The following is a 22,019-nucleotide window of genomic DNA, read 5'->3' as shown; positions in this document are numbered from 1 at the left end:
AAACCCACAGCATGAACAGGATTAGCTGTCAACAGGAACCTTCCCCGAAGTAAGCCATCCTATGATGAGATCTGAGATATCTTAATGAAAATTACAGCACCTCCCTGTCATCAAGAAGCAGGCAGTTAAGGTAAACTGAATGAAAATTAATCTGAAATTTCAACATGGGCAACTGCTGTAATGCAGATTACTTGTTTCTGTCCCTGGTATTCTAAAAGAGATGGAGAGAGCTCACAGGGAGCATTAGAATTAAAAAGAAGGAAGTGGAGACACTGGGGCAAGGAGAAAGTGAGGGAGGAAAATAAGATGAAGTGAGGGGTAGCTCACCACAAAACCTAAATGCCACAAGGTTCTATAAAGCTGCAAGGGAAGGACTGCCCATTTGACTGAGCTCTCCTGCATGGAAACACCATGGGCCACAGCAGTTGTGACTATGTAATACAAGCAGACCAGCTGGTCAAGGGAAAGGCAGCTTTTCCTGGTACCAAGACCTGGGGGAAAAGTGACTACATGGGTTCAAAAAATAATGGTGATGTAGCAGCTTGAACTATACACTTAAAAATGGTGAAGATGGTAAATTGTATATTATTTGTATTTTACTATACCAAAAAAAAAAAAAAAAAAAAAAAAAGCTGGGGAGAACAGCAGCAGCTCTCTTTCATTGCATGTGTGCTGGGCTGAGCATGTTCCAAGCATTTTGCATGTCTAAACTCACAGAATTTACTACTACTACTTCTTCTTCTTCTTCTTCTTCTTCTTCTTCTTCTTCTTCTTCTTCTTCTTCTTCTTCTCTTGTATATTTATTTTAGTTCAATTTTTCCCCCAGTTTTTTTTTTAAGATTTTATTTATTCATTTGACAGACAGAGATCACAAGCAGGCAGAGAGAGAAAAGGAGAGCAAAGAGCCCGATGTGGGGGCTCAATCCCAGAACCCAGGGATCATGACCTGAGCGGAAAGCAGAGGCTTTAACCCAATGAGCCACCCAGGCACCCCAATTTTTCCCCCAGTTTAATTGAGACATGACAAACAGCACTATGTAAGTTTAAGGTATACAATATAACCATGTAACTTACATATACTGTGAAGTGATGACCATAGTAAGTTCCATTAACATCCATCATGTCATATAGATACCAAAAAAAAGGAAAAAAAAAAATTTCTTTCATTTCTGATGAGAACTCAGGATCTACTCTCTTACTTTCAAATATATCTTACAGCAGTGTTAACTATAGCCATCATGTTGTACATTACATTACATCACTTGTACTTATAACCAGAAGTTTGTACCTTGGGCCACCTTCATCCAATTCCCCAGCTTCCTACTCCCTACCCCTATAAACTCACGTAATTCTCACGACAACCTTGTGCAGGCAGGTACAATTATTACCCTACTTCACAGATGAGAAAACTAAAGCACCAAGAGGTTAAGCAGCACACAACTAGGAAGCAGCAGAGCCAGGCTTCCAGTCTGGGGAATCTGGCTCCAGAGCCCATACTCTTACATAACCCAGATATAAGAGCCCATACTCTTACATCAACCAGAACGGTGTCTCCTTCTGGGCAAGAGGATTCACCACACAGCTCATCTGTGTTCAGTCTTAGTCTTCTGGACAGCTGCTAATAGTAATAGTAGTAGCAGAGCTAACAACATCGATAAGGGCACTAAGATAAAGGAGATAAAAGGCTCACAAGAATTCTATAATAAGAGTATAATAAGAGGAATACTAAATTTTATAAGCTGTCTATTTTAATGGCCCTCAATAAAGGTTGATTACATTATACCAAATAACAATGCTGTGAAGTAATTCTACCCCAGTCTAAAACAATGCATCTATAAAGTTAGCTTTCTGGTATTCTGGCTTGATCCAAATAAAAACTGCTTCTAGAGTGGTGGATTGAATATATTTAAGCAATTCTCAGAGAGTGCTGTTTCTGACTTGTAGGTTTTTTTATAAGAATTGGGCAGCAAAGTAAGTGGATACATATTTGCTAGAGAGAAGCTATTCTACACTGCCAATTACAGGTGGACTAAATACTTTCATGCTCAAGTCCAGAGTCAGGTTAATATCCTCTTATGAAAATTAAGGAGCCTAACCACTAAAGATACCTAGCAGCCAAACCACCTCTCCATGGAGGTGAGCCAAGAAAGTATTTTCTTATAGGGCCAAAATTTTCCTCTGAAAGTGGTTCTGATTCTGCACCAATGGACAAACCAGTCTGTTGAGTCAGAAAGCTCTATACCATCCACTGTACTGTCAATGATTTTGAACTTGAAAATTTCTTTAACAAGAGTCTCCGAACATTCACCTCAACCATAAAATTAACCTCAATTAAGCACCCATGGAACATCCATCCAATTAAGATATATATATCCCTGAGCTAACTAAATGAATTGGGCAGTTATATAAAGTTATTAGATATAAACCAGTTAAATGTCCAGGGACATCTGTAAAATATACATATGATGTGGGTTTTGAACTAATAGATACCTCAAATTCTTCCTTCTGAAATAACTAGGTAGCAGGGTCAGCTGCCTAACAAGGCCATTCCTAATTAATGTAAATACAACTACATCATAAGCACATTATGGATAAGAACAATTAAAAAAAAAAAAAAAGACAAACATCCCCAAAAGAAAGTTAACAATATGAATCAAAAAACCTTAAGGGGGAAAAAAATCCAACATACAATAAACATCTAATAAGATGAACAACTTTATCAATAGTCAGGGAACTGCAATTTACAACAATGCTGTTATACCATTTTCACCTGCCAAATAGGGCTCAAATAGAAATGACTGATAATACCCAGAGTTGATAAAGGTAGAGGATGGCAGCAACTATCATAAACTGTTGGTAGAAGAGTAAACTGATAAAGCTTTGGGGGGTAACATTTTGAAAGGACATGAGTTTTTCAGATGTGCATACAACCATTAATTCCATAAGTATGTTCTCATACATATGCACAAAAATACAAACTAGGATGTCTCCCAAAACATAGCTTACAACAGCAAAAAAAAAAAAAAAAAAACCAAAAAACTCCCTACCTAAATGCCCATCAAAAGGGAGAAAGACAGCTAAATTACAGAATATACATTTAATGTAATGTTATATAGCATTTTATGCAAAGATAAAATGGCTCCTTCATATTCTGAGGTAAAAAAAAAAAATTCCCATGACATTAAGTTTTGAAAGTCTGTAACAGTTCAAAAAATATGATCCTATGGTGGGGTGGGGAGGATAGGAAAGAAAGGAGGAGTAGATGCCAAAAGGGGTCTGAATTAGTCAGAACTTTCAGTTCCAAGAGACAAAAACCTGATTCAAACTAGCACAAGCAAGTCAGGCAACTGATTAGCTCATTTAACTGGAAACTATAGGGTGGATCTAATTTAAGGTTAAAGTGGATCCAGGGGCTCCAGTGACTCCCCAAGCTCACGGAGTGTGAGAATGTGTGTGATTGTGCATTTCTGAGTGTGAGAGAGACGGTCTCTCTCAGTCAACTCCGCTTCACCCGTATGCTGGTCCTACTCTTTCCTACGGCAGACAGGCTTCTTCCATGTGGCCAGGCGCACTCCATCTCAGTTTAGTAACTCCAATGGAATGAGCCTGTCCTTGTCCAACATCTATTTTTCAATCTCAAGGCAAGGCTCTGAACCTGTATTGTCACAGAGCTATTCTGCAGCAATCACCGTGTCCAAAGACACTATGACAGGGCACCTGGCTGGCTCAGTCAATAGTGCACGGCAGTCTTGATCTCAGGGTTATGAGTTCAAGTCCCACAATGAGTGTGGGCCTTTTTTTTTTTTTTTAAATAAAATTTAAATACATACATACATACATATCCAGCCTAGGTCACATGTCCATCCCTTGGCCACCAGGAAAGATACTGTGACCTGAAATGGCGGGAAGAGGGGAACCTAAATTAACAGCTGCCATGTAATTCACTACAGAGACTTTCACTTTATATACTGTATATATATTATATACAGAGACTTTCACTTTATATTTTCATTTCTTTGAATTTGTTATTTGAATATAGTCATGATTTACACATGTGGTTTATTTTTTCATTTAAAAGAGAATGCTATTGGGATGTAGTCATAAAGAAAGCCGAAGGTGTAAAAAATTCAGGGTTGGGGTGCCTGGGTGGCTCAGTCATTAAGCATCTGCCTTCAGCAGGGCACTATCCCAGCATCATGGATCAATCCCCACATCAGGCTCCCAGCTCAGCAGAACCCTGCTTCTCCCTCTCCCACCCCCCCCCCCACTTATGTTCCCTCTCTCACTGTGTCTGTCAAATAAATAAATAAAATATATTTTTTTAAAGATAAAAATAAAAAGTTCAGGGTTGATGACTTTAAGAATAAAACTAGGAGGAACATAAGCATCATGCATAAATAAGAAACTGGGCTTCCTAGTCCTGCATAATTGGCCAACATTTTAACAACCATCCAATAATCCTTATTGAACCAAACATAAAAGACATATGAAAAACAGAGACAAACTTAGCATTATGTTGATAAGAGGGAAGGAAAAGACCTCCAAGGACTCTAAGGAGAAATATTATGAAATCCTCAAACAGCAAAAGGTCTCCAGGAGTGTCAGAAAGCCCTTTATGCCCTCTCTCATTTTTCCCATCCTACAATGTCACCAGCCAAACAGCATATATAGAAAAGCTTAGGATCAGTTTTACTGAAACCAAATAATCACTTTCTACCTGTTTCAAATATATACTGTAAATATGGCAGCAAACCATCTAAACTAAAACAATGTATATTACCTACCCCTAAAGTAGAGATATAGTTAAAATTTCTGTTTTAATAGTCCCAAGGTCTACCACTCAACATTACAAGTTCTTCTTACAAAAACAAACAAACAAAAAATCCCAGTTAGACTGAAACACAAAACAATTCCTCTTTACTTCAGTGCCTCTTAAGCAAGTCCTACCAATTCTGGCATTCAATCACCTCTCTAAATAAAGCCAATTCTACTATGGTAAGACATTTATTGCTCACCCAGTATTTCTTGCCCACATTTCCTAGCCCTGTAAGTAGTTGCTCCATGACTACTACTGACCAATGCATCACGTAAGAGGAAGTGATAAGGGTCACTTCAGGGCCAAAGGCACAGTAATCAAAGAGGTTCCATGTTCCAGATAGTGAACCAAACGTACATTATTATTTTAGCTACAGAACCCTTTTTTATGTTCCAGGAGACTATGTACAGTTAATATACCGGATTCTACAAATCTAATTCAAATTCCACTTCCTCAAGGAAGCCTACCCAGCTACCCAGACCAGGCCAGCCTCCCAGCATCATCATTAAAGCACTACGTATGTATACAACGGGTAAAGCACTGTGAAAGCACTGCGATACTGAGATATAAGCAGTACAACAAATGTTCTACCCTCTATAATTTACAATGCGGTTGCTGCAACAGGACACATGTAAAAACAGAAATAAGTATACATGGTAATAAATAAATTTTGAGTACTAAAAATAGTAAGTGCTACAGGACTTTCCACCTATCTCAGTTAGCAAGTAACTATATATACCCATATGACATTTTTTCTACAATTTTCTAATTCATGTATGATTTAAAGCAAATGGGCTTTCTTTATGGAGATTACAATCTCTTTAAAGGGTAGGAACCTTAAGATATAGTAACATCCTGGCTTCCTATACCACCATCCAAACAATAAGTAAGTATTCGATAAATATATAGCTTTTATTGAGAAGAATGGGCTGAGAAATTAAAACAGAAATATAGGAATCCCCAAGACATTACAAATTTGTGTCTCCAGCAGGGCAATGGAGAGAGAGGAAGAACACAAGTTTTTCTGTTATCCGTGGCAGGTAGAACTTTCCACTGGAGAACAATGACTCACCAGGCTTCCCCAGACTTTTGAAATAGCCCATGACAGCCAACTTCTTATCCTGTAGGGACTACCTGCTCTTCAGGCAATATCTGATTTCCAATTCAATTTCCCAAATACCCTGAAACCAGTAAAAAGAATCCCTAGATAATACATACAAGTAGTCCAGGCACACATTTTTTTTTTTTAAAGTTCTGTTTCCCTAAGTACATTAATAAGTAGCACTGATTTAATCAATGTGATTTGTCAAATATTTTCCTATCTGTGTGAAACATAGCAAAAATATATAGGACAAAATATAAAACATAATCCCCTTTTGCCATTCTCATACCATAATTTGGGAGCTAGGACACATGAAAACAAAAAATTCCACACAATACAAGCAGTAAAGTGTCAAATGAATAATATGGAAAATAAATATTAAAAGAGTTCATAGAAGGAAGAGATTACTTTCAAATTTCATATTCTGAGCAATTAATATCAAGGTGGACTCTCAGCTGAGCTTTAAAGGATAAAGATTTCAAGAGGCACAGAGTAGGGTAAGGGAGAACATTCCAGAGAAAGGACTACATAAAGCAGTAGAAACAGAGAAGCTGAAGGGATGTTTACGGGACAGTAAACAGACAATTTATCTCGAACAGTTTACTAGGGAAATGAGACCAGAAATGCAGGTTGGTGCCAGACACAGGAAAGCTTTAAATGCCAGGCTAAGTAACAATTTTATCCTGACAATAATGAAGAACCTTTGAAGGCTTTTAAGCAACTAATACAATGAAATAAAAATCAGGATGATCACCCCAAAACAAAATTTAGGACAGACTTAAAAAGGAACTCATTGGGGACAGTGAGACCACCTTGGACACCACCACAATAACTAGGCCTAAATCAGAACGATGACAGGAGGAAAAGGAACAGATCTAAGCAGCTGATCAAACTTGGAAAGTGTTTCTAGCATATGTCTAATCAGACCCTAAGGACTCTAGAAAGCGGAGATTCAAATGCTAGAAAGAAAGAGTTTAAAAGCACAGCAACTGTGAATTCCAGTCTACCCAACAGGGTCTCCCTACACTTGAACTGATACCGGGCTCTGCCATACATATATGCATTCCCATCTCCACACTCCTACAAAAGGTCCACTCTTTTTTATTAGGGTTTAGGGGGACAGAGGTGGGAAATAATATATATAAGAGCAGTCAGATGAGGAAGGCCAGGTAGTTGTGCAACAAATAGAACTCAAACATCTGTAAAAGCCAAAGACAGTGTAATCACATCTATTGCAAAATGGAAAAATGGACTGCAAATCCAGTCATACTGCGGGCTTGAGTAATGACATCAGATATATCCATTAATCTTGGCAAGAGGGTAAGAGTAGATGAATGGAGTTATTGAGGTCCCAGTCGTTAACAACAGAGGTTCTTAACCTTTGGGGAGGTCATGAGCCCTTTTGGGAATTTGGTAATTTAAAAGCTATAGACCCTCTTCCCAGAGAAATGCTCACAATATTTTGCATATAATTTCAGAGTATTCACAGACCCTCTAAGGACTATCTAGAAACTGTTAGTCTATGAATTCCAAGAGTTTTTAGTTAAGAACCCTTGCTAAAAAACACTGATAACTATTTATCATTATATACCTCACAGTTAAAAAGTTTTGAACAGGAAGCCATATATTTATATTTATTTATAATTTATATACAGTGCACACCAGACCAATAAATTATGTGCCTTGTAAAGCACACACAAAAATGGAAATTTAACAGAATGCCATTTCTTATAATAAAACAAACAATTTTAAAGCATTTATCTTACTTACTGATGACACAGTTTTGTGCTTTTCCCAACACTATTATTAACACCCCTATTTTAGTGAAAATAATGTGATTGAATATGGTTTATTATTTTTCAACTTTGCTTTTGTATTTTGTAAAATGTCAACTTGAGGTCTGGTTCTCAATTTCAGTTCATTTTTATAGTAAGTAACTATTTTATTTGGTTTTAACGGCTATCACAGCCAAAAAATATATTTCACCAAGATGGGTAAAACCAAATCAAAGAACGGCATCATTTGCTGCACTGTATAAAACATGATATTCTATTCAATTTTCAATCCCACTGACCATTTATGCAAATGTTTTTTGCTAAAGTTCAGTTAGCACTTTTCCGTATTTCTTGATGACAACCAGTTGTTCTTCCTAATGAAACAAAAGGTATTGCTTTCTTATAACTTAGGCAGGTAGGTACAAAATCATTAAAACAACTAATTTTTATAAGGTTTTTATAGAACATTTTGTTTCCAAGTTCAAAGGTATATATAAAAACATTCTCAAAGTTACATACATCATTTTCAGCAATAAAATCCAATAATGATGGAAACAGTTCCAAATACTCATTTTTAATTACCTCTGTCTATAACACTGAATTTAATTTTGTTCTGAAAAGTAGTTACTTTTTGAGTCACTGTTAAGAACTTACCATCATCCCAAAGAGGCAGATAAAGTAAGTGTGTTTATTTTTCATAATTATCTGCTAGGTAGCACATTACTCACAGCCACTTGTCACAGAAAATGTCAGCAAATTTGGAACATCTGTGTTTTCATGAAAGAAAAATGAGTAAGTCACCTTTAAGTTAGACAATTTTTCAGTCCTTTGCCTTAAGATGACCAGTTAACTTCCGTGAAGTATTACACAAAAGATCTGCAGAGAGACTTCCTACTGTAAGACGAAGTATGTTAAGAGTCGACTATTCCAACAAACTTGAAAATCCAGTTACCCAGGCCCCTATAAACTGTAACTCATCACAAGAGACTTAAAAACAAAACAAAACAAAAAAAAAACTTCCTTAGAGACCTCTAATATTTCTCCCATTTAATATTTCTCCCATTTCCCAGATAATTTTATGTAAACTGTACTGTGGACACCATGGTTCTAACTGTGCCTGGGACCTGAAGGGTCAAAGCGATCTCTCGTTACCCTCCCACCAACTTCCCTCGCGTGCTAGCAAAGTTTAAAGGAGTTATCTTTAAAGGTACTCTAATTATATTGTCTGCATCTCTGAATTACTACCAGTTTGGCAAAAGACACAACTGCAGCACATTCTGTGACACCAGTTGTCTTTAACACTGTTCCCTCAGTGTAATGTTGGCTAGCAGTTCAGTCAAATAATAGATAGGGCTAGAACAAGGTCCAAGACTCTTCATGACATATCCTGCCTTAAATCCTTTTTGGAACATGGCAGGGCATAAATAAATCAGTAAAATAAATCATGAACTATATTGAGAGCCAGGGACTTTCAACTTACATGACCAACCTCACTTATACAGAGAAATACTTATATTTATACAAGGAGATGACATTTTTACACTTAAAAAACAAGTCCGCTGCATAAAAGCCAAATGACAATACGCTGTTTAAAAAAAAAAAACAGCTACTGTTTAAAAAAAAAGTATAAGCCAGTGAAAAAGATTTTGTACTAACTCCTATCAAGAAAAAAAAAAAAAGCACATAATCTGTTCTCGAATATACATAAAAATGAGTGAATAAGTTCCTAGTGTGGTAAGCCTTACATATGGAATCATTTCAAAAACTATGAAAATATAAAATTTGGGGTGTAAAACCTGCCAAAAAAAATCTATGTAAATTTGGAAAACTGACATTTCTCATAGATCTCATCCAGATCTGCATACTTCACTGTTCCCCACCACCTCCCTCCATTAAAATCCTGCAATGTCTTGCCATTGCACCCACAGCATCTGGTTCCCTCCTCCTCCTTCAGCTGGTGCCACCCTCCTCCTTGCACTCTCCCCTTCCATTACTCCTAAATAATCCCAAGCTTTTCTGTCCTTTTATCTCTGGCATTTCATCTTCCTTAATATACTGCTCCCCTCACCCTCACTCATACAAACCATCCCCTGCCTTCAGTGTTCTGGTCCACCCTAGGCCCTGCATGAAACCCGCCCTGATCACTCTCCAATGAGAGTAATACTCCGGCTCCTGACTCCTCAAAGTACTCTTTCATACCTCTCTCACAGCACTCATCACATTCAATCAGTATTACAGGTATTTGTGTGTTTGTCTTATCACCTCTCTTAGGTCATAATCTCTTTAAGAACAGGATCTGTATCTTATCTTTTAACTCCCCTATCTTTTAACAACACAGCACCTTGAACAAAGTAGGTACTTATATAACTATGTCTTGAATGAATGATTGAGCGGCTACTTAGAAATTCAATTACAGACTTCCTGTACCACCTGGAATGGAGAGGGAGGTATGAGACTTTGCACAACAAGCAACTCTTCCCCCAGTTTCCTCCAAACCAACTCACCAAAGTAAAGCCTGTATTATACACACAGGTGCTTTCAAAAAGCAAGGACATTTCATCCTTCAACTATCTGGTCAAATACCATGTGATATCTTTATGTACACTCACACAGAATATCTTCCATTAAACAATCAATCTATGCTTGATAATGAAAGCATGTAAATATTTTAACCATATAGGCAAACTAAAAATTTAAGATGTAACGTATTAAAGCTATCAGAATGAGATCAACCATTCAAAGTACAAGTGGAGGTGTTCAGTCAGTTAAGTGTCTGACTCTTGATCTCACCTAAGATCTTGATCTCAGGGCGTGAGTTCAAGCCCCACACTGGGCTCCACGCCCAGCGGGGGTAGCCTACATTAAAAAAAAAAAAAAAAAAAAAAGTACAAGTGGAAACACAGAGAATGACCAAGCAATTTATTCCAGCTGGGGGAAAAAAAAAAACAACACCTGAGCTTTAGCTATTTAAATGCTAACGAAACCTGAGAGGCAGAATTTTATTGCTAAGAATCCAAAACCAACCATTCTAAGATAAGCTTACCTAGACAGAAGCACCAAAGAATCAACATTACTAAAGTACAAAGGTGAGTTCAGAAACAGCACAAAAATCTTAAAGTGACACTATCATTAAGAAACTGATATATATGGGCTCCTGGATCCTCAGAAAGCAAGGAGATTAGAGGAGTCTCCACTGCACATGTAAGGACGAGAGAAAGCCTAAAAAGAAATGCTACACAACTGGAGAAAAGTCGGTTTAAAGGCATGCCTGTGAAGGGACACCTGACTGGCGAAATTGATCAAGCCTCAGACTCTTGATTTCTGCTCGGATTGTGATCTCAGGGTAACGAGACTCAGCCCGTTTCAGATTCTCTGTCTTCCTGCCCCTCCTCCCCACACCCAACCATGCACATGCTATACATTAATTAATTAACTAATTAATTAATTTAAAATACTTCTCAATAAATAAAATTAAGGGATGCCTGTGATTTCAGGTAAAGACCCTGGACTCAAATGGCATCCCTAATACCTACAAGCTGTGCAATCTTACACCAACCACTTAACCACCCTGAGCCTTGTTTCCTCGTTTATAAAATGTAACATGCAGAATAAGCACAGTACCTGAGTACAGTGTGTCTCAGAGACAGCGCTCAATAAATATTTGCCGACTCTGAATGAGGGCCATACAAGAAAAGCAGACATTTCTCTCCAGGCACTTTTGTAGTTTTTGAGAGAACAGCCCTAAGTAATCCCTGCTTACTAATTTACTGCAATATTTAACAGTCAATTTTGGCCAAAAAATAAAAATTTCCTCTCCTCCTCGCTTACACATTACTTAAAAGCTTACTAAAATTCTTAAGATTTAAAATCTTTGTAATAACTTTCAAATACTGAAACAAAACAAAACCTCTCCTAAGGAAACCTGGAAGACAAATTCCTGGATTTCTGCCTAAGTAATGCCACTAAGTATGTGACCCGTGAAAATTACTGTATTTGCCTGGCCTTAGTCTTATCATCTATAATATTAAGGAGGCTGTGCGAAATTACCATTAAGGCCCCTTCACTCTGAATGGTGTGGTTCTAATTGGGTGATGGGCATTAAGAAGAGCACTTGATGTAATGAGCACTGGGTGTAAGATGAACTGATGAATCACTAAATTCTATCCCTGAAACTAATAATACAGTATATGTTAACTCCATTTGAATCTAAATTTTAAAAAATTTATAAGCAAAATTTTTTTAAAAAAACGGTGTGGTTCGCGTCATCTCAAGGACTGTTCCAACCCAATTAGGAAAAACAATTCAATGTACAATTTTAAAAAAGGATTTCTTTCCAGAAGAAAGAAAAAGAAAAAAAGAAATAAAAAATCTATTATATTGAAAAACTGAGCAAGCGATGCTGAGGGAGTGATAAAAATCAAGCTTTCTAGAGAACACACCAACTTTGACCCTGTTTTTAAAGGTCAAGAGGTAAAGGAAAAGGAAATAATTTAAATAAAGAAAATGAAACATATAAAATCAGAGCAAGGTATCAACAGGTGATTATAACACCTTCTTCACTTGTGTAGTACTTTACAGTTTACAAAGCATTTCTGCACGTGCCATCTGCAGCAAATTTTCTGGAATAAGAGATACAAGAACTGTTTAAATTATTTACATTTGATAAATTTGTGCACAGAAAGTCTCCGCTACAAACAATAACACGAAAAACCATCTTGGAAAGGAATTTTTAAGCATTTCTTTGTAGGCAAATACATGCAGGCAAACAGCTATAAACCTACAAATCATAGAAAGAAAAAATATGAAATCAGTCCAATATGCTGATCTAATGATAAAGAAAGGCGGGCCCCCAGAAACGATTGACTCTCTTACTCCATGTGCAAAATGACAGGAGGACCAGATTGAAGAACCAGAAATAAAGGGGACAATCCAAATGGCAGAGAAAAGAATCGAATTTAGTGATGGATTAGATAGTGATGTGTTTAGATTGTTAGTGTAGGAAAACATTATTAAAGTCTTACTTTGTGCCAATCATTATGCATGATCTATTTTGTTATTTAATAATTTGAACATCATAACAATGTGAGGGTAAGTACATTATTCCGATTTTACACATGAAAACCTGGGGTTTAGTGTGGTTACATAACTAGCCCAAGGTTACTTCTACTAAGTGTCTGGAAGGGCCAGGACATCATCCCTTTCTGAAGTCAAACCTCCATTTCCAAAAGAAACCTAAAACTTGCCTCAAAAGTATAAGCTAGAAGAGCTAAGTTAAAGTATCACTCTGGAAACGGTGGACACCGCAGTATTATTAGAATTCTGGTCCTGCTTACAGGTGTATTTTGCCTCTATGCCTGCACCTACCGTTATCAGTCTCATCTGCCTGTTTCCAATGGTCGGGTCCAGGATGTCTCAGTAAAGCTAAACTTCCCGGCTCTCCACACTAAAACATCCATGGGGAGAGATTAGATCAAAATATATATAAATTGAGGGTGACTGGAGGGTGATTAATTTCAAGTCTTACAAAACTCAAGTGACTATAGCTTCTGTTTCGGCATAAGCTATTTATCTTCGAAAATATGATAACTATACTAAGCTTTTCTAAAAGCCTGTCACTTCAAGGAGCCTCAAAAATACTGTGCTGCAGATGGGGGTATGGGGGAGGAAGCATGGATACAACAACCCACTCCACTTGCGCCTCCGAATTGGATTTATATGTTGATGTCAGTGTTTTGTAATGATTTCTCTTCTTCAACCACATATCCTGTGGAAATATAAAATATCAATTTTCCCATATTCCAACTACCTATAATCTAAATACTGTCGCCTGTGAAACATTGTCCAGAACTATAGGAAAATTCCTGCACCTCTTTAAACTAAGCAACCAAGTATGGTACCCAGTTGGCACTAGGGCATTTTATGACCTCTAACCCCACATGCTGAGAGAAAAGTACAAAGTCTGGCTAAACTATAAAGAAGGGAGAAGAAGGAAAGGCTTGAAATGATTAGACCTCATCTCAAATGGTAAGAAAAAAGTCAGAGGCCACAGGGCCCATTCTCAGTGACCAATGACCAAAGCCTAACCTAGTGGTTAACTGAGGAAAGAAGCAACAAAGTTCCTACAGTCTAGTCTGTCCCAGTGGATAGGAAAGCTGTACACCATAGGAAGAAATCTGTGCAGCTCTGAAGCCCAGACCCAGTTCAATTCCTGGATGGCATAATTTTCTCACCCAGTCCCACACTTCCATCTGTGCCTGACATTTGCAGGTAAGCTAGAAAGGAGCCCACCACGTGGTTATGAACCTCTGCCAGGAAAGCGGTTGCTCGTCCTCTGGGAATTCTTGTGATTGTCCTATGTAGAAGGCAAAAGACATGACTAAGATAATAATGAGCATCCTGGGGCTCTCCTCCCGCGCCCCAAGACTCACGGGTAGTATGTGCTTATACTGACCTCCCGTACTTGTCCTAAAATGAAACCTATGTTAGGCCATAGGGTTTAAGGCCAACTAACTCCAAAAGATATGCCACGTAACATTCAAACAATGTGGAACCCTTGGAGGATGAAGAAAAAAAAAAGAGAAAGAGAGAGAAACTAAAGTAAGAAACAGAGGTAGTTATTTCTCTAAGATTAGGTATATAAAATTGATGACAACAAAGAAAGGAGGGCTAAAAGTCTTTGAAAAACAATTAGAAATCACACTGTGATACGTAATCCAACAGAGGAAAGATTTTCATGGAATGTCCAATATCCTCTCTCCCACACTCTACCTTTCAGCACCTCCACACCATCCTTATCACTTAACATTCAGTCCTGGTGAAGACCAGTCATTGGATTAGCAGGATCAAGAGTACATGGAGAGAACATTCCACCCTGAGAACATCTTTAAATTATTTGGGCTTGTTTACCACCCTTCCCTATAGAGTAAAAGCATGAAATGTTGCCAACACTTTCACAATATATACCAGTCAGCACCATAGCAACCCAATCCTCTGCCCACCAAAAGATTAACACATACACACAAAACAGGAAATTCAACAAAAATTAAATTTGACCCTAGACTCCCTCAACAGTTAAATGTCTTAAGTAGTAGCAGTATCTTTATATCACACCCACTTCATGCTACCCTTACAGCTTCCTGGCATAAGCAAATTCTTGGGATTATACAAACTGCTGCTTCTGTTTCCAGCCCAGATTTCTAGAAATGAAACCCTAGAATTGAGGGAGAAAGAAAAACAAATGTTGGCAGAAAGAGGGAGGAAAATGCATTGTCTATATAATCCCAGTTTAAGAGGAACAATCACCATTAGTTCCATCAAGCACTTTTTTTCAATAAAACCACTTACCCAAAAATGCAGATCTAAAATACTCCCTTGGCTTAAACCACACAAAAAGCAATTTAATAGACACAATCCTACAGATTTTCTCAGAAATGGGGAAGAGATTAACTACAAACTATGTCAAATTCAAGTTTTGCACCTTCAAACTCAAACTTCCTTGAGAGTTAAATAAATGTAATAAATAAGCAGTGCAAAATGTCTACAAAAATCAAACCAAACACCTGTTCTTATAAGCAACACCCCTCCATTTTCTCTCCAAACCGTGTATTTCCCTATTCAGGCCCCCTTTTTGATCCACTGTTTCCAAAGCAAGAAGTCTGAATAAGAAATGGAGGGAAAACATTTCAGAGGCTAATTTGGCCAAAACCAAATTAGACCTTTCCACAAAGTACAGGAGGCAAAATAGAAACACACTCAAATGGTATCTAGTTTATGACAAATAGTTCAAGGAATGACCACTTATGAAGCTGAATCAAACCCCACTGCTACCTTTCACCCAAAACTATTTCTAGTTCAAGAGCCAAAAGACCCAAGCAAATACTTTCTTTTCACATTATTCTCAACATGAAGAAATCTGACCCCCTTCCTACTACATCATAGCTTCTGTGAAACAAGCTGAGAGGCCCCTTTGGCCAACTTTTTTTTTTTTTTTTTTTTTTTTTTTTTGGAGCCTAACCTCCAACCAATTCCAGAAGAAGAGACAAACCTCAAACAAATTTAACCCTTGATATCCATCCCTTCCGCAGTACAGCAAGCTCCACCACAGCAATGTTTGACACAGACACTTGAAGATTTCTTAATCACTGAAGTGTAAGCCTCAGCCCTCACAAATCATCGCCACAGAGATTATTCTTGGCATCAACAGAGGGTGCTGGGACTGCAATTCACTCAAGAACCCTTCATTCACCATCACCATACTCGACATTAAAAATTCGCCCTCTCAAAAGGAAAAAAAAAAAAAAAAAAGTCACCTTCTCCACAAGGACACCTGCCTCTTCAACGTCTCTACAGTGAACGAGGAGAACCAAGCATGAAAGGCTAAAAGATCCTCCAGCTTAAAGTTTTCCTCCCCAACAAACTCTGCAGCCACAGCACCGTGGACTGTCCTTGTCACACACACAGGCTTTACTGTCAAACCTTCCATCTCCCTCTAACATCGTCAGTGTCTAGACCATGGGGGGTGGGGAGTTGGCTGCTTTGAAAAGAAGCAAAACGAACGAACAAAACAAAACAAAACCAAACCCACAGCTGGGTAGTTAGGACTAGGGACCCTGGTGTCCGGTTTCTCCGTTTCTCTTCCGAGAGACCAGAGGGCGGCTCGAGTTCTGCCGCTGACCATTAACCAGTCCCACCTCCCGGTCGTCCAGTCAACACGCCGGCTCCCCCTCCTAGGTCCTTCCAGCGACTCCTAAGAAGGGGACCAAACCCTAGCCCCACAGCAAAATCTCACTGATCCATCCCCTTTCTACCTCCGAAAGCCCTCGACGGGAGAAGGAAAACGCAAGTGCCCCGGGGTAAACAGAAGCGCCGTCGAAGGCTGCGCTTACGGGAAGGCACGCCATGGTCATCCCCATTTCGCAGTCCGGGCAAGCGAGACTCGGAGAGGTTGCCCGGCTTGCCAAGGTCACCGCGCGCGCCGGGGCCGAGGGGCGCCCGCGCCGACTTCCGGCTCCCCCTCTCGGCAGCGGCGGCGGCGGGGAGCGCCGGCGGGCTGGGGGCGCCGCTCCCCACGCCGGGCCGGCGGCCGCGAGCCTCGCGCACCCTCCGCGGATGCTCGCCCAGTCGGCGCTAACTAGGGCAACTGGGAAAAGGGGCCGCGAAGTCGCTGCTGCAGCAATTTCCTTCGCGGGCGCAGCCCCCAGCTGGCGCCCGTGACAGCTGCGACCTCCGCCCCCTCCAGCCGTGCGAGGCCGAGGGAGAACTCGGGGAAAGTGGGAGGGGGACGGAACGGAGAGAAAGGAGAGTGGGGGGCGGAGGGGCGCCAGCTGCTCCCCGCCCCCTAGGGCCTCGGCGGCCGCGCGGCTCGTGACAGCTGCACCCACCGGGAGGCTCGGCGCCCGCCGCCCGCCACTCACCTGCCGCCGCCGCCGCCTCTGGGCCGCGCTGACGGGCGCCGCGCTCGCCGGGACCGAGGCGGCGCCGCCGCGGCCTCCGCCGCTCCCCGGGCCGGGAGCCCGCCGCCGCCGCCGCCGCTGCCGCGGCTCTCCGGCCCCCTCCTCCGGAGCAGGGGTCCCCCCGCAGGGGGATGCAGAAAGAACCGGGCGCAGGCTCCGCTTGAGGAAGCAGCAGGGAACCGGGCGGTCGAGGCGCTCGAGGCCGCGGTGCAGCCGTCTGAGGGGAAGGCTCGGCGGATCGCGTCAGACTCCCGCTCGCCTGGCCTGAAGAACAGGCATTTCAGCCGCTCTCCGCGGCCGCCATGTTCTCCTCCTCCTCGGCCGCCGCCGCCGCCGCTGCCGCCGCCGCCGCCGCCGCCGCCACCGCCCCCCGCTCGCGGCCCCGCCCCCGCCCCGCCCCACCCCGCCCCGCCCCACTCCCTAGCTCCCCGCCGCCCCGCCCGCCGCGCTGCCCCTGCGCTCTCGGGTCCGGCTGGGCCGCGGCGACCCTGCACCCACAACCTCCGACGGCGCGCCCGGGCAGCGCGCTCCCCGCCCGGCCGCGGAGGGAAGAGTCGCCCCGCGCCCTCTGCCGGCCGCCAGCCCCAGGGAGGGCAGCCGGGTCCCGCCCCGGCCCGCGTCCTAACGAAGTGTGGGAAAGGAGGCCCCAACTCTTCCCCTCCCCTCGGGGCGTTCCTCCGACCGCTGCCGGGAAGCCGCCTGGAGCCCCAGGGTGCTCTCAGCTAGGCCGCCCGGCCTGCAGCCTCCCGCCACGCTTATCTCGCGGAGAAGGTGGCGGTGCCGCGGCGCGAGGCCCCGCACACCCGGGTGGAGTCGGCTCTGGGCCTGGCCCTCCACTAATCTGTTGTATTACTTTGAGAGAGACGCATCCCGCGGGCCGCTTTTTTTATATTGTGTAAAATTGGAAGGTGGTTGCCTAGATGATTTCACAGGCTGTTAGACAAGGGAAAAGAAGGATCATCTGCCCCCTTCGTTTTACGGATGAAAAGATCTGACTGACACGTCTGGCTCTGCAATTCTATGAATTACCCAAAATGTCTGTCATTGACAGAGCTTTCCCCTCAAGGGGGCCCACACCTTTCTTCTTTTCAACGCGCTTTTTTTTTTTTTTTTTTTAAGTCTATAATGGAAGTACTACTTGCAAAAAGTGGAGTGTTCCTTGTCACTGGAGGAATCAAACAGCTGCCGAACGGGCTTTCTGAGCCGTGATGGCCTTATCTGGAAAGCATCCCTCGTCCCAAAGGCTGGCAATATAATACCTATCTCTCTCCCCGCGATGTCCTAAGGATGAATGAGTCACTGGCTGCGGAAGTGCTTTGTAAAGCATACATCTATCCTTTTCCTGCACTCTTTCTCCCAGTTAGCTGCTTTCACCTGCTTCAGTCCTGTCCTGCCGCTGCTGCCGCCGCCAGTGTTTTCCATCCTAGAGCTACCTCTGTAAATCCTTAAACCCTTCTCACCCCTCCTAACTGAAACCTGGCCGCCGTGAAAATGCCATGCTCCCTGGCATCTCTCTGAGGCAGTGGACAGCTTCCTCCCGAGGCAGGCATCCCATTCTGCCACACCCACGATCATCCATCTTCTCCCTGTCTTGCTCATAAAGCAACCTTTCACCCACACCCCGCATTCGCTCATAAATTCACCCATTTATGTTCAATCAACTGATTCTTGTCAAAGACCTGTTCCTGGCACCCTAGGTACACTTCGTTAGATCTTCCCCTCACCTGATTTATTAGGACCTCTAGACACCAGCAGAGTTCCCATCCCCAATAATAGCTGGAGTTACCCAAAACTATGCATCTCCACATTCACCCTGTTGTCCCCTTTTGAAGGACCTACCTCCCCCTCCAGTCCAGTCCAGACTGTGTGGAGGTGCCCACAAATGAGCCACTTGGAGAGGTGATCCTGTCCTCCTGCTGGGGCTACACTCTAGTTCCTGCTGATTGCCAGATCCAGTGGACACTTTGGTCCTCCTACTTATGGGTCTTTCTACTGTGCTGGATGGATACTGCAAGCTCCTCCTTTTTCAAATTCTCTTCTTCTCCCTCTCCTACATCATTCTCCTTTCCCTCTACCTGTTTTTCTGACCTTCCCTGTGCCAGCACATTTCTTGGCTGCTCCTTTTTTACAAAGGCATAAAATGTTTATAATCTCAAGATTTTATTTTTCCCTCCTTTCATCTCACTTAGATTGACTTCATCTGTTTCCACCGCTTCAACTGTTAACTCCTGCATGCCCTTCTTCTAGCCCCCCCCCCCCCCCCCCCCCACACACACATACCCTCTGTAGCTCAGTGGCTTAATTAACTTTAAAACATCCTCAGGACAGGCAGTGCTGAGATACCTGGGTGACTCAGTCAGTGGCTCAGGTCGCAATGGGATGGAGCCCAGCAGGGAGTCTGCTTCCCCCCTCTCTCTGCCCCTCCCCTAACTTGTGTGAGCTCTCTCTTTTTCTTGCTCACTCTCTCTCAAATAAATAAATAAAATCTTAAAAAAAAAAAAAAAAAAGACAGGCAGTGCTGAGATTCTGTTGAGTGATGAATGAAACTTAGGACATTATTTTTATTGCCATAACCATCCATAGACGTTAAGGAAAGAACTCTTTTTTTCTGGGGCTATACTCTTTCTTAAGACCCTTTGACGTTTTCCTTCTTCCTCTGCAAATCATAATCACTTGCCAAAACAGTTAAACCTACTTTTTTTCTTTATTTTATTGCACTAAAACACACATTACATAGAATTTACCATCTTAGCTTACCTTCGCATTGGTATGCAACCATTACCACCATCTATCCCCAGAACTCTTTCATCTTGTAAAATTGAAACTCTATACCTATTAAACAATAACTCTCGTTCTCTCCTTCCCAGCTTCTGACAAACATTATTCTACTTGCTGTCTTTATGATTTTGTTTACTGTAAGTACCTCATGTAAGGGAATCATACAATATCTGCCTTTTTGTGCCTGACTTATTTCATTTAGCATAATGTCTTCAAGGTTTATCCCTCTTGTCGCATTTTGCAGAATTCCCCCCTTTTTAAGTCTAAATAATATTCCACATTTTGCTTATCCATTCATCCATAATGGACACATTTGAGCTATTGTGAATAAAGCTGCAGTGAACATGGTAATACAAATATCTCTGAGACCCTGCTTTCAGTTCTTTTGTGTATATACTCAGAAGTGGAATTGCTGGGTCCTATGGTAATTCTATTTTTAATTTTTTTAGGAACCTCTGTACTGATTTCCACAGTGGCTATACCATTTTACATTCCCACCAACAGAGCACAAGTGTTCCTTCTCCACATCTTTGCTCACATTTGCTTTTTGTGGGTTTTTTTTTTTCTCTTGTTAGTGTTGTTTTTAATAGCCATCCTAATGGATGTGAGGTATTTCATTGAAGTCTTGATTTGCATTTCCCTAGTGACTAGTCATGTGGAGCATCTTTTCATGAGCTTACAACCCACTTTTATTTCTCCCAATTGGTCATCTCTTTTCCAGTCATTTTCAACACCTCTCTGGTTCCATCTACTTTTCTTAAATGGGCCCAATTCCTTAATTCCAACTAACCCCTGAGGAACCATTAATACAGGGGCAAAAGATTTATAGTTAGATTTACTTCCTGAATCCCAAGTCAGCCTCTTGGAAATCCATTTGCTTTAGCTACTTAAGTGAAAGTTCCTTTACTTCCAAGTACCAATGCCAATCAACAAGTAGGACTGACTCCAATTAAATGAAAATGCTTTGAAGAGAATTTTTTAAATGAAAAATGTAAGACATTTAACTTTTATAGCCCAGCTAGATCTGATTTTAGACCAGGTCCTAATTGACCTAAGTCCAGGATTTATAACATACTCAAGGATCTTTAATATACCTGTTGAATTTTCTCCAAAGCAAAATTGATTCCCGGTTCTATAAAACATGTGACTAGTACACATGAAATCACTCCAGTTTTTGAAGCAAGAAGGACTTAACTTTGACACTCTTTTTAAAATAGTTTTTTGTTTTGTAATAATGAAACAAATTCAAAAAATATTCAAACAGTAAAGAAAAGTACAAAGCAGTTTAAAAAAAAAAACAAAAAAACCTCTATTGGCCAGAGAAAAACATAGTGAACACCTTTCCACATATCAACTGTATATTTGCACATATAATTACAGTAAGGTATTCAATTTTACATAATAGACTCACACTATAAATGGTCATCAATAATCTGGTATTTTTTACTGTAAAATATCTTTTCATCATTAAAATAGCTGAATATTCATGCATTGTATGTTTCTTTAGCCATTCAATTAACCAGTCCCTTACTGCAAAATGTTTACATTGTTTCTGGGTTTTTTGTTTGTGTGTTTATTTTTAAAAATATTACCATAATTCTAATGCATGCCTTGTGTCCAGTTGGAAATTATTTTCTTAGGTTAAATTCCTAGATTAATTGCTAGCTCAAATTGCTGGCTTAATTTTTTTCTACTACACTTTTGCCAAACTGGCCTTTAGGAAAATTGTTCCAATCTACAATCCTCCCCATAGTGCATGAGCCTGCCACCGCCCCACAAAATAAATTTTGTCAGTGTGCTTTTGAATAGTCTTTCATTTCCAGGTCTGCTTGAAGTAAAGACATTAAGACTATGTTTGGAGTTCAGCAGACCTGGGTTGGCAACAGCTCTGCCACTTCCTCACCGTGTGACCTTGAACAAACCCCTTTAAACACACTACCACCAGACCTCAGTGTCCTCCTCTGCAAAATAGGACTCTAGCCAACAGTTATGGCAAAGATTAAATGAAATAACATATGCAGGGCACTCAGTAGAGTGTTCAGCATTTAGGATTGCCCGTGAGAAAATAAAAACGAGCACACACTAAGAAGGTAAAA

At 41.1% G+C, this 22,019-nt stretch overlaps 1 protein-coding gene across 6 annotated transcripts in view; it reads right to left on the bottom strand.

Annotated features, from left to right (window-relative positions):
- The window catches only part of NCOA1 (nuclear receptor coactivator 1), a 237,210-nt gene extending 220,032 nt beyond the window's left edge, over window positions 1-17,178 (bottom strand). For 4 of the 6 annotated variants that reach the window (XM_059405243.1, XM_059405241.1, XM_059405244.1 and 1 more), the window contains exon 1: window positions 16,579-16,696. The gene's annotated coding sequence lies outside the window, so the exon portion shown is untranslated. Of the gene's footprint in view, window positions 1-16,578; window positions 16,698-17,106 lie in introns of those variants that run through there. The other 2 variants (XM_059405242.1, XM_059405246.1) reach the window with 2 other exon arrangements.
- Between the last annotated feature and the right edge of the window lie 4,841 nt (window positions 17,179-22,019).

The sequence above is a fragment of the Mustela nigripes genome, chromosome 7, assembly GCF_022355385.1.
Source record: "Mustela nigripes isolate SB6536 chromosome 7, MUSNIG.SB6536, whole genome shotgun sequence".
Lineage (NCBI taxonomy): Eukaryota > Metazoa > Chordata > Mammalia > Carnivora > Mustelidae > Mustela > Mustela nigripes.
This window is presented reverse-complemented; position numbering and strand designations above follow the sequence as displayed.